Consider the following 12,771-nt stretch of genomic DNA (forward strand, 5'->3'; position numbering starts at 1 on the left):
ATTGGAATTAAATCTTTGATGCTATAGGGGAAAGCTATTAGAAAAATCTAAGTCCCCAAATTCCTGGACTCTGGGTAGATTATGACTGTATTTCGGAAAGGTTAGTAAGGAAAGAATATAATGTGGACTGAGCGCTCCGTATTATGAAGGATGAAGGAATGAATCCCAAATGATAACGACCATGGATCAGAGGAAGTCAATACCATATGACATACACCAGCAATGCAGGCAAACCTGTCACTGAGTAAGCCTTTGGAAAAACAGGTCAATATTGAGCCAATGATTCACCACTATGGAATAACCATAAAAATTATGGGGTTCAGTATCAGAACACAAAGGTTTTGGTTAAAGACACATAACATTAGTAAAGAAGCCCCAAACAAACAAATCTACATTTCACTGAGACTGAAAAGTCAGATATATGTCTTGGGCAGATCCAATATCAAACCCTTTGGAACTTAGCTAATGGAAAGAATAGTATGTACAATAATGGAGAGGTCACATTACCTGGGACCCTGGACAGATGTCTCTGTCTACAATGTACATTTTATTTTCTTATCATTATTCTTCATGTTGCCAAAGCACAGTTAGAGTTGCTGGAGAATCAATGTATATCTCATTCTTGCTGCTTCCTTCTAAATAGGAGGAAGGACAGAAACTGGCTTTGGTGTGTTATGTTCCACTGTTCCTAATCAGGTGAACACTGTGAGTTGAAGCCCATGCTCCTGAGGGAGACTACAGTGCAGACATTCTCTAACTTCAGTGCAGCTCCGAAACTCACCCTCCAGAATGTGATTTTCCTCTCTGAAGAACATACCTGTCAGTCAACAACAGCTCTTCTCAACCTTTGCTTGTAGGAGAAGTGAAAAACTCATTATATTCTTCTTTCATTCTCTCTGTTTTCTTTAACTAAATCATATTTGCCACTGTAAAAGACCTATTGATTAATTTAATAGATCTTTTGCTCTTTCTACAGATTAACATCTTTTTATCTTACTTTTTTTTTGTGCAATCTTCACTTCAGTCTATTTAAGCATTCTGAAAGCTTTATAGCATTTTTAAACTCTTCATTCTTTTGTCCCTTAGGTATCACCCTGGACAGGGGTGAATTCACACAAGCATTCAGCAACTACCAGCCACAAACAGGGCCCTTTCCCCCTAGGGTGGTGTCTGGTGCAAAGATGACAAGTGCCAAAAGCACTTGTCACTCAGAAAGCTGACATCAGGACTGCTGGGCTAACAGTTGACTCAAAACCCCAAGGGGGATGAATAGGAATACATAAAATTTTCTTCTTTTTATAGCAGAAAAAAATTCTGACTTCTCAACTCTCATCTCTTTGGCTAGAGCCTTTGGAAGTCAGTCTGGGTGTGAAGCTGCAATAGAACCTGAGGACTTCAGCAGAGGCAAGGGGGAGACAACTAATATACCACTGTGATAATGCGGTGTCTGCAGTGTCAGGGTAGGAAAAGCAGGATGCAATGCTTAATGATACAAGTGTCTCCTCAGTCAATGCCCTAAATGTCAAAAGCCTCACCAAACAATTTCATAGAGACAGAAATCTTGCTTCAGAGCCACATTCCAGAAAGTCACTTTCTTCCAGATATTAGTCTTAAACCATGAACTCGCAGTGTGCACTGTTCCCATTGAACTGAATATTTAAGCTTTCTCACAAATTTCCCATCTGCATAGAGCAATTTGTTTGTTGATGTTTAGACATGATTGACATAATTCGACAATCTGGCTTATTAGCTTGCTTTGTAACTATGTAAAATGCTGACAATGATTATCCCAGTTGACTGAGGACATGCTTCCTGTGACAGAGTAAACAAATGCAGCAAAGGAGGCTTTTTTTCCAAATGATTGCTCCAACCCCCTAATGAGACTGCTAACTTATTTCATCAGAGTTGCACTACGCCAAGAGCCTTAATGAATCCTCAAGTCACAAAGCTCCATTTCCCGAGCCTGAGGTACAGCAGCTAGAATTGTATGCCTGTGGACTTTTCTCCTGTCTTTAGCTGCATGCTGCATTGTAATGAACCTATTTATTATACAGCCTGCAAAAAAAGACATTTGTTTAAAAAAAAAAAGTATTTCGGAGACTTAGTTTCGAAACCTATCAAACTCCTTAGAGGAGTGCTTCCTCCTATAAATCAGTGCCTCTTAATGGAAAGAACATGATGAAAGGATGAGTAACGGTTGGTAAAAAAATAAGGATAAATCAACCTGATCATTAACCTGCTTGCACAGTAAATTCTCTGTGCTCTGAAGGCCAGGATTTAAGACAGTTCCTCTAAATCAAAGGATTCTTATGAATCCTGTTCTGCAGCTCCCTTCTATAAGTTACGTTTGGGTAGTCAATGACCATGTGTAGGGGATGTTTCTCAGGTGTTCATAAATATCAGGACTGATTTATTTGAATAAAATAACACATGGTGTTCCCAGGGGAAAAAAATCATTACTTTAGTTTTGGTGCATCTAATTACAGTAAGTCTATCATCCTCACCATCTCCTCTGACTGTCCAGGGAATTGGCAGAGTTTAACAATGAAGAAGAGAGTGCTCCAGTGTCCAATTAAGGTTTTCTTTGAGGATTAATAAATCATGTCTCATCAGCCCCACTGACCCAGAGGTGTTAATCTTCACCTTATCACTCTAATCTTAAAGCAAAATTCTGCAGATCAAGAGCAGCAGAATGGTTGAGTTAATTGTTCCATTAGGCTGATGAAGTCTTTATATCAGTATCCAATAATACACTATTCCCTAAGCGTGTTTTGATGCTCTGTAACAGAGCAGAAAACAAACAGCAAAAACAACTGCCACAGCTGTTTGGCACAGGTGACCAGTAGCTTGAGCTCCATACTCAGCTCTTCTGCTATAACTGAGCTGCAATCACATACTAGAACAAGGCACTGAGAAGATGAGGAACAGCCAAGAGAGGTTTTAGCACATCTAAATGCAGTTGCAAAAGGACACAAATCATGTAGTCAATAATGGAAAGAAGACTTAACAGTTATCTGCCCTGTAAACAATATCCTTGATTAGAAGACATAAAAATCCTGTTTTATTTAAGGGCAAGGATCCAAGTAGTTCACTGCAAAGAGTTTTTCTCACTGACAAGTCTACAGTAATCATGGAGAGTGTGGCAAATTGAATTAAAATATGCTCCTAAGCACTACAATAAATTAGAAATCACATTTTAACTTGTTTCCAGCCCACATTTATTTGCTCTTTTTTCCAAATAATCAGGCAGGTTAAATTCTTTTGTCACGAACCCTCACAAAAACTACTGAGCTTACATAAAAAATCTATTTAATAACCATTACTTTTCAAACAGTTCCTTCTCCTGATCTGAGTTAGGCAGGAAGGGAAATGTCAATTGATATATTTCAGGATCACATACTTCTGTGCCACTGAACAAAGAGGGAGAGGGACGAGATCAAAACCAGAATTATTTCATGGGGTGGATAGAGGGAAAAGGAAGAAGGGCAAGATTTCTAAAGGCTTTCAAATGAATCATGGATATATTCCTATTCACAAAATATTTGCTTCCATATATCTGTCTCCTTTTCTTCTAAACAAAACACAAGACTTTCCTTTCCATCTCCCCGCTCTGTCCCATTCCTAAAGCAATGGGATTCAGATTCTTTGCTCTTCCAGGTACATGACTAAGGAGTTTGTGTTGAATTCAAGAGGACAGAAGCAAGTCCTTGAAAGTGTTAAAGGAGGTTAAAGTGTTGGGTTGGAGAGAGGAAAATGAGTAATTTTTTTCTTTTAATTATTTTTCTTTTTTAAAATTCTCTTTCTTTTTATGTGACTCACATACAATGTTATTTTCTGAAATTCATGCAAAGACTCTTCTTTTACACTCTGAATTCCCCCCTGAATGTATCACCTGAAGAAACAAAGAAAATATTAAACAACAGGCTTATTTATATTGTTTGTCACAGAGATTTCTCTGAGAAAATGGACAGCTACTATTTCATCCATACATTATTTCATCTTTTTTTGCATATTGGAGATATTTCAAAAAGATTCATCCAAAAATAAAAACAGATAAGCTATTATCGTGTCTACCCTCTGTGTCCTGTGCTGAGAAATGGAACATATCATTATACTGACTTCAAAGCATTTAATCTGTAAAAAAGACAAGTGGCTTACGCATAAAAGTATTCATCTTATAAAGCCCCTAGATGGGATCATTTAAATGATTAATTTAACAAATACAGTTTTGAGATAAATTGATTTTCCTCTTTTCCCCTACTTATCATCCTCTATCCTGTTAAACAATTTCGCATTTAACAAAATACTACCAGACACAGAGCATTCCCAAGGTCAGTCTACTAACCCTCCTTCAAGACCCCCATTGAAATCCTCCTCTAGTATAAGACTATGAACAAAACAAAATTAATCCTCCTTTGCCCTCCAGCCTAAGAGGATTCAAATTCACACATCTCACCTCCCAAGGGAATTGCAACCTCTTCATCTGTGTGCTGGTGTCTTTATGTATGCACATGCATATGCCAGTACCCAGAGACAGAGAGATGGACAGAGCACTTTGTGCAGCTCCTGAGAAAGCTCTTTTGTTTTACATTAAATAATTAAGGATTCCTTGGACCAGAGAGCAGGACAGAGCATGACCATAGGGCAGCAATTAGGGCACTCAGCTGGGAAAGAGGACTGTTTTCTGCTCTCCGCTTCAAAAACTACTTGCCATTTAAATCTGTGACTGCTCTGAGTTCTTCCCTCTGCCCTGCCTGGTGAAGCGTGCAAGCCCTCACCTTCCAGGTGACTGATTAGGTGAACCAGCAGGACTCCCAGGAAAAGAGATCTTCCCTTGTTTGTTGCAGCTTGTGTCTGCATTGGGGCAGCTTCTGGCACTGAGTGGATGTTAGGTCATCATGTGGTCAGGTCACTGTCTTGACAAATACCCCCAAAAGCCAAATAGCATCTCAGAAAGCTCAGGCAGAAATCAGCTACAACTGTTGCTTTTAAACTGTACTGGTGTTAGACTTCTCTTCCATGAGTTGGAGGAGACGCCAGAACTGTGACAGTGCTTGTCTTTGGGTAGGCTTAAAGAAAAGTGGTGGCACCTCAGGAGAGTCCTAGCACAAACCAAATATCCCCAGTTCCTAAAGCTGACTTCTCAAACAAGACAACTCTCTACCCATTTTTCTAGTCATGCTGGTTCAGAGAAGTGCCTTCAGAACATGTCTAAGGCCGTGGTTAATTACCGCCAACAAGTAGGTCACTCAGCTAGGCTATCAAGATTCAAGTCCTTGCTCCAGAACAAATAATTAATCACAAGCCTCTATTCACACTGGATGAATGAAAGAAATATCAAGGAAAAATGTGAAATAACTTTGTGTTTGATTCATAAAATACAGAAAGAAGACTTGGCACCAATCTGTAAAGCAGGGTTTGCAGTCAAGGATGTCAAGAGAAAGAAAACGTTTGTCTGACCAGAGGCAGATGCTTCTTTCCCATTCATTTAGTTCCTTATTAGTTCTGGTGGTTCCTGCACAATTCCAAGATGGAACACCACAGCAGGGAGTTGGGAGTTGGGAGATGATAGCTAAATCCTCAGCTTGTCAGTACCCATCTTCCAAATGCCAGAGCACCTAAGAAGGTCTAACATACAGCCCCTCTCCTGTTTAATTCTTAAGATGTACAGAAGAAGTAGGTGTTTCCAAAGTTGGCTGAAGACACTCGTATTCAGTTGTTGTTCCCAGAATAGAAAAGTGAGACAGCACTGGAAATTGTGGTGTTGACAAAATAAAAACATTTTCACAGAGAACATTATTGTAAGACAAGTAAAATGTTTGGAAAGTAGTTAACGCCAGATCACTCCCATTCATGCATTTTTAAAACAGATTGATAAAATACATCCATTTTGTGAGTCTTTTGCCTTTCATATTTCTTGTTAGTTTCTTCTGTTATGGAATTCCACTGAGTGACTATCTCTGCACATTATGTACAGAACACAGCAGAGCAGTGGAATAGTTTTATATCTTCTTCTGTCTCCCTCTGCCTGAATTTTAATAATAATAAATCTGAATGGTTATAACACAAAATTGAAAGCAAGCTGCCTGACAAAGCAGGCAGAATAGATGAACAACATCAGTATTGCCTTACTTTCCAGATTTGTGACAAATTATATTTAGTTTATACAGAAGATGTTATTACCCTTGTGTTCAAAAGATAACCAAAAAATTACCACATTATAGTTATCATTCCGCTTGGTAACAAAATGTTAAAAAAAAAAAGCAAATAAAGGGATCAAAAACCTGTCTGAGTTGATGAAAAATAAAGTGTGAGCCATGTGTACGTCTCCACTGAACAACTTTCTGTTCATCAGCCCAGGCATCCATTTATAACATTTATAACAGTTGCAGCCTTTAATAGAAGTCCAAATTCAATTTGCTGGAGCTTAAAAATGAACTTCTATTTTAATCAGCTGAACCTTAGCAACATGAAATTGATAGGAGTATTTCCACACACTTAATATGTTTGGAGTTGTGCTTTTGATTTGCCACCAGTTAGTTTGGAGCACCTTTTTCTGCCAGTAGCTGGAAGACTGCCATTTTGCCCCTGTGCTACTTAATCTACTTTCCTCTCCAAGTTAGAATTTAATTTCTCTGTTTATTTATTTTTAGTTATATGTAGGTTTTTTTGTCACCCCAGAAAGACTATAGTTGAGGTAATGATTTCTTGTGGGTAGATATAGAGACAGGAGAAATGTTTCTCTTTCATGGAGAGAGGCAAGCAGAGATGGATGAATGAAAAGAGCCACTGCCATAAATGGAGCATGTTTCCTCTGCCCAGGAAGAAAATCTAGGAGCTGTGGAAGTATCCAAAACCCTTAGAAATGCCAATAATGTAAAAAACACCTCACAAACCTTACTCCTCACTAAATATGACCCTCCCTTGTGGATAGCTGTTCATTCTGAGAAGATCAGAGCTGCAATGGGCTGTCTGCCACATCCTCTTGTCACCTCTAATTGAGGTGTAAGAAATTGGTTGCCAGATTCTGCGGCACAGATTGAAAAAAGATTATTTTGGTTACAGAGAAGGAGCTTTTGTCAAAGGCCTGGAAGACTATTACTTGTTAAGAGTTAACAAAGTAGAAATTTTAGTTACAAGAGCCTGGTTACAGTTTATAATCTAATAGAAAAAGTTGTAGCATTGATTTTGAGCACAGCAGTCATTACAGTTTGCATCTGATTCTTCTGGAGAGAAAATATAGGCAACTGCTGGCTGTGTTTTCTTAAACTGCTTTGTATATCCTTCACTAAGCAGGGTGTGAAGTCAACAAATAATGTATTTGGATTACCCTTCAGGGATCACCCATTTCTCTTCTGCTAGTCTTCACGTGAAAGAGAAGCTCTTGTCGGTCTTCTATCTGCAAATGTCCTCTTTTTAAAGGGAACTCTTGCCAGGTTTCCTCCTGCTGAGTGCACACCCCTCTAGGGATAACAGGATTCTCTTTCTACCCTTTCCGTGTCCTTGGGTCTTGCTGAATATGATTTATATTGCTACACAAATCTATTGCAAGCAAAGATTTAAAAACAAAAAAATTGGTCTACTATGCAAGTATTAGACTGCAAGCTCAGCCGAGCAAATCTATCTTCTCTAAGATTTGATTTCTTCTCTGTCATTTCTTCTTCTTCACCTAACAATTTTCTCAAAAAACCAAGTTTTTTGAACATAGCTGCTCTCAGCATGCTGTCCATATTCCCTCAGTAAAAGAAGTAAATTTGATTTCTGGACATATGTAGTCTTGTGGAAAAGAATCTTACTTCACTTACTGACAAACCTAGTGGTATAGCTAACAGCATTTCCCAAGTGGAGCGGCCTTTCTTGAAAAAAAAAGAGAAGAAGAAAAAGAAATAAAATCAATATTGACTCTTGACACATTTTCATTTACATCACTGCATGGCTTTCAGACTGGGCACAAATCAATAAGCAGCTTTTAACACTGCTCAACCAGTTTGTTCTATGTAAAAGAACAGAGATTTGCCTCAAGTGGCTTGTTTTTCCCCTTTGGGCTCCAGACAGACTCTTCACCATTAACAGTGTGTGATTCTCTGAAATGAAGTTGAGTTTATTTGACTGCTCTTTCTGTGACTGATCAGAGGAGCTTGAACTGTAATATTAATCACACAACATTTTCTTCATCACTACTTACAGTCAATTGACTTTGTACTTAGTGAAAGCGTCTCAGGCAGCCAACTCAATGTACCAGAGGGCAATAAGTCAATAGGAGGAAGAAAGATTTAGTTTCAAAACACACAGAACACAGCCTGTGGAGCCACTGACACACACATATTGGGCACTTCATCACAGTGCAGGTGTGGTGCTGTCACATGTTTTTATTTGCGTGATGAAGGCACCCTCATCACCTTTTGTTCAGTAGGCCCTCTCAGCTAACTGCAGCTTTTCCTTCAATCTCAGGGTTACATGGAAGGTGTAGGGACCAAGTCGTTTCTCCAAATTGCACTGGCTTCAGCAATAATTTAGTTTCAATTTAACTCTCTATATATTTCACCAGAGAACTGACCCATGAAGTTGGCCCCTTCTGCCTGAGATATACAGATGACCGTTACTCAGATCCCAGTCATATATCATGCTAATAATACTATCCATATGCTTAACAAATGCCAATTTGCCTAAGGCACTATTAATGCCATTTTAATAGCCACTTGCTTACAGTGGGCCTTCTAAAACCACATCATCACATATTGATTTTTGAATATAGATGACAGGGAGTACAAACAGATGCCCAGGAGGTACAACATTATCAGTTTTCCTTCCTAGAGTCTCAGCACACCACCTCAGAGAATTTTTAGCTCATGAAGCCTCCTCAGAAGTTTTCACACCAAAGAAGTGCACACAACATTGAAAACAAGAGCCTAGAGGATTCATTTATTGGATGTGATTCCTTGGAAATGTTCTTTGCTAGAAGCAGACTCTGTGTGAAGTCCAACATGCCATAAAACAGGCAATTATGTCTTTTCTACGGCACATTTTAGACACGCATGATCAGAGTCCTCCCGCTTGTGTAAAGCATCTTGTTGACTGCCTTCATTGCTTTCATGGGTATTCTCCCTAAATAAAATGGATTCCTCAGTAGTGTGGAACTGATACAACACCAAGCAAAATGCTATCTCATCTTCTCTGGGCTTGTCTGGATTAGATTTCTCATTTTCTACACACACAGATACAAGTAATATTAAAATAACGTATAGTAAATGAGTACATGCTCATATTGAACGTTTGCTATCACTTTATTAAGCAAAAACATTGGTTCCTTTTCTATGACTGAACTAAAGTTTATTCAAGACTGTTTTAAGTGGATAAATTAGTATCATTTGGATGAAACACACTGAGAATATTTTAGACAGATTTTTCTGGTTATTAATTTTTCAGAATTTCCATAGGCTGGCCCACACCAGTATGAAATAGCTGTTGTCTTAGATGAGCAAACCAATTTTGATTTAAACATCTAAGTTTTCTTGACACTTTTCTCCTACTAGTTTAAAGTTACAGGAAAAATATATGTTTTCCAGAGGAAAAGAGTACAATCATAGTCAGAATAAAGAAGGACATTCAAGGACACTCACAGAGATCAGTCAAAGAAGACAAGGCTTTAAATCTGTATTCTTATTCTGTTGGGAGGGTATTCAAATCAAATCAGTAAGTGAAAAAGTAAAATTAACTCTCTATTCAAATCCATCCAAACATTAATATATATTGATAGTATACAATTCTGTATACCAATTTTGCATAACTCTTTAACCCTCAGTTCCTAATTCAAATACAGCAACCACTTGTTCTCAACTTTATCCCCTGACATTTGTAAAATAGTAGGCAAAACTAAATTAATTGCTCAATTAGGAAGCATAAAATTGTATTTCTTGTGGAACGGATCCATTTCATTACGGTTCGTACTCCACGTACCAGTACCAGATACATAAGGCTTGTATCACTACTCACCAAAAAACCCATTAAATGCCAAGTCCACAAGCATGCTCCAGCTGATCTCTACTGCTCCACCAGTGGGAACTGAGGGAAATTACCCTGTATGGTGTCATGGGCTGTCACTCAGAAGCTACGAATGTAGGCGGTGCACGGCCAGAGCAGCCAGCTCCATGGAGAGGCAGAAGGGTGAAGGATGAGGGCAGGACTGCTGGGAAGTCAGCTCTGTCCCTATCAGATGACAAACAGTGGGAACACCAGAAAAGCTGCAGTCAGGCTGACCAGCTGCCCCTACATCCTGTCTAAAATTCACTGGCTACTTAGGTGCAAAATGTAAGCAGTGTCTTCATCCCCAAACCTGTAGCAGATATAAAATTTCACATCCACTGTAAGAATACTTGCAGCTCCTGATTTCTTTTGTAGATCTCTGATACTGTGTACTTTCAAACTTTATTCTGAATACCTACTACACCAAGTAAAAACAGGCACAATATAGCAGTTGATATAATCACAAGAAAATCTGAGGTCTAAGAGGAAAGGTCACTTGAATAACCTTACATCTGATTTTCCTGTCAATTAAATACCTCATCCTAATTACTGAGACTACTACTGATAATCTTTCACCAGGATAGAGGACCTCACCTTTATCATTTCCCCATTGAATAGGGACACAGGCAGAAGGGAGTGATGATGAGTTCATCCATCAGCCCAAGGACCAAGAGATCACAGAGCCAACCATACCTCATTTTCCACTAGATCTGTGAGAAAATCCATAACTCTGGAGCTGAAAAATCACTGGGGAGAGCTGAGGGAAGGGATGGATATGTGGGGCTGGGTGTAGAGGATAGAGAGAAACCAGACTTGCCTTTGTGAGTCTTGCATCTCTGTTGGATTAAGAACAGCATGACAGACTGTGTTTCAGCTCTGACTGTTCCAGTTTAGCGGTACAGTCTAGCAGAGATAATGTTAGGCAGGGTTTCAGTGGCCTTGGGGTGAAAATAAATTGTCCTAAACCTCCTGTAACAGAGCCTAGCACACCCTCTCAGAGACTACACCACTGAAGTGCAGCATACGCTTAAGTGGACAGTCAGAGTTCAAACATATGCAATCACACTGCTATTTCACAAAGGACTCCATTTGGAATGAAAAAGAACGTGAGTATAAGGCCATGGGAATTTTTCACCATCTGTGATAATAACTCAGAAAAAGCTTGGCATGCAATCTGCAAAAGATAATTCTCTTTTGGGGATGCAATTCTAGGATTTACTTCCAGGATTCACGTATTAGATTTTTTTAACACCTTATGATCATTCATGGAGGCAAATAATTTCTGTGCATGGCACAACTCTTTGAACAAGTCGCTAATTGGTGTAAAACATTTGGCACAATGTATTTGGTCCAATATTTGCAAAAGACCAGACTCAATACCATGTTTAGACTGATTTCCAATATGATTCTTTACTATAAGCTGTCCTGTTTTTTCATATAATACTTTCTGAAATCAGAGAATAAAGGCTGATGTGACACCAAAAAAAAATCATCAAGTGGTTTTCTGAGTATTTTTACACCTGTTTACAAGCAGAAAAGTTTTGTAACTGTTAAGCAATGAATCTCTGCATGTGTACATGAATTAGGATTCTCAAAATTACTTTGTTAAAAATCCCAGAAACTGCCATTAGGAACAGGGATATTACCAGTCTAACAGCTTGCCTAAGTAGTGGTTGTCAGTCTGTGGTCAGGGTACAGCTGTCCTCTGGGCAGGTTGGAAAGTTCAGCCCAAGTTTGGACCAGTGTCTAAAGTGCCCAATAAATATATGTCCCTTCATAAAGCGTGCCTGACCCAGTGCTAACTCTGCTGCCTCTGGGCACACACAGCGTCAGACCCCTTTTCTCAGGACAGTTCTTTCTGAGAGAATCTGAGCAAGTTATTCCTAGCAGTTTCCATGAGACACCAAAGTGTGCTGGCCCCTTCCTTCTCCCCACTTCTCCCTCTCCCTGAACTGAATGGCACAAATTGATTAAGAAACAACACGGTGAAATATGATCAAAAGGTTTATTTGTTGATGAACTTGCTTAATGGGGAAATTAGTTCCTGACCCTCTCAGTCAGTGATTGGGTTGTGCTCAGGACATGGTAGTTTTCTGCTTTCATTATTTAAAAATCTGGTGTCAAATTTAATCCTATTCAGTTTGGGTCCTCAATCATTTCTTTTGACAGCAAGATCCATTGCTAATCATTTATTCCTGAGTCAGTTGGGGCTTGGAACACACTGGTTATTAATCAGATTGGCTTTTGTATTCATGAATGGTGAAATGCAACTGAAAAAGCATTCCCCTGCCTCAACCAGACTAATTCCAGCAAAAATGTGGATATGGATTGAAATGAAATCCCCACAGAGCTGAGAAATTCTGGCCTCAGCAGGAACATCAGAGAACTCAGGACAAAATCCTCCTCATGACTCATTCTTTGCTTTGGCTTTTTGTGAAGTTCAGAATTGCAATGATTTTGATCCTGAGACCATAGTATGCAAGGGCAATCAAGATACAGCTAGAAGAAAAGTATTTGGGGAACATCTTCTTTTCCATTCTTTACCATCATTAAACAAATCTCATCTCTCTAATTTTTATGTTATATTGGTGTTAGAAACTGGAACGCTTTGCGTGAAGCCATGGCAACTTCGGACATTCAACAGTTTTGTTGGCCTGGGTGTTGAGACACCAGTTCTCATCACTGGTGTCTGCCACTTGTTCCTCCCCAGCCAGGCTGGCACAGCACCAGCGTGCAAGTGCCTGCCTA

The 12,771-nt window shown here is 39.1% G+C and overlaps 1 protein-coding gene across 4 annotated transcripts in view; it reads right to left on the minus strand.

The window, feature by feature from the left end:
* HS3ST5 (heparan sulfate-glucosamine 3-sulfotransferase 5) overlaps positions 1–12,771 on the minus strand; it is a 191,193-nt gene that overhangs the window by 22,099 nt on the left and 156,323 nt on the right. Inside the window, exon 1 of one of the 4 annotated variants that reach the window (XM_038130910.1) lies at positions 9,994–11,415. The exons of the other annotated variants lie outside the window; for them this stretch is intronic. The gene's annotated coding sequence lies outside the window, so the exon portion shown is untranslated. Of the gene's footprint in view, positions 1–9,993; positions 11,416–12,771 lie in introns of those variants that run through there. 4 annotated transcript variants of the gene reach the window in all.

Source organism: Motacilla alba, chromosome 3 (assembly GCF_015832195.1).
Source record: "Motacilla alba alba isolate MOTALB_02 chromosome 3, Motacilla_alba_V1.0_pri, whole genome shotgun sequence".
Taxonomy (NCBI): Eukaryota; Metazoa; Chordata; class Aves; order Passeriformes; family Motacillidae; genus Motacilla; species Motacilla alba.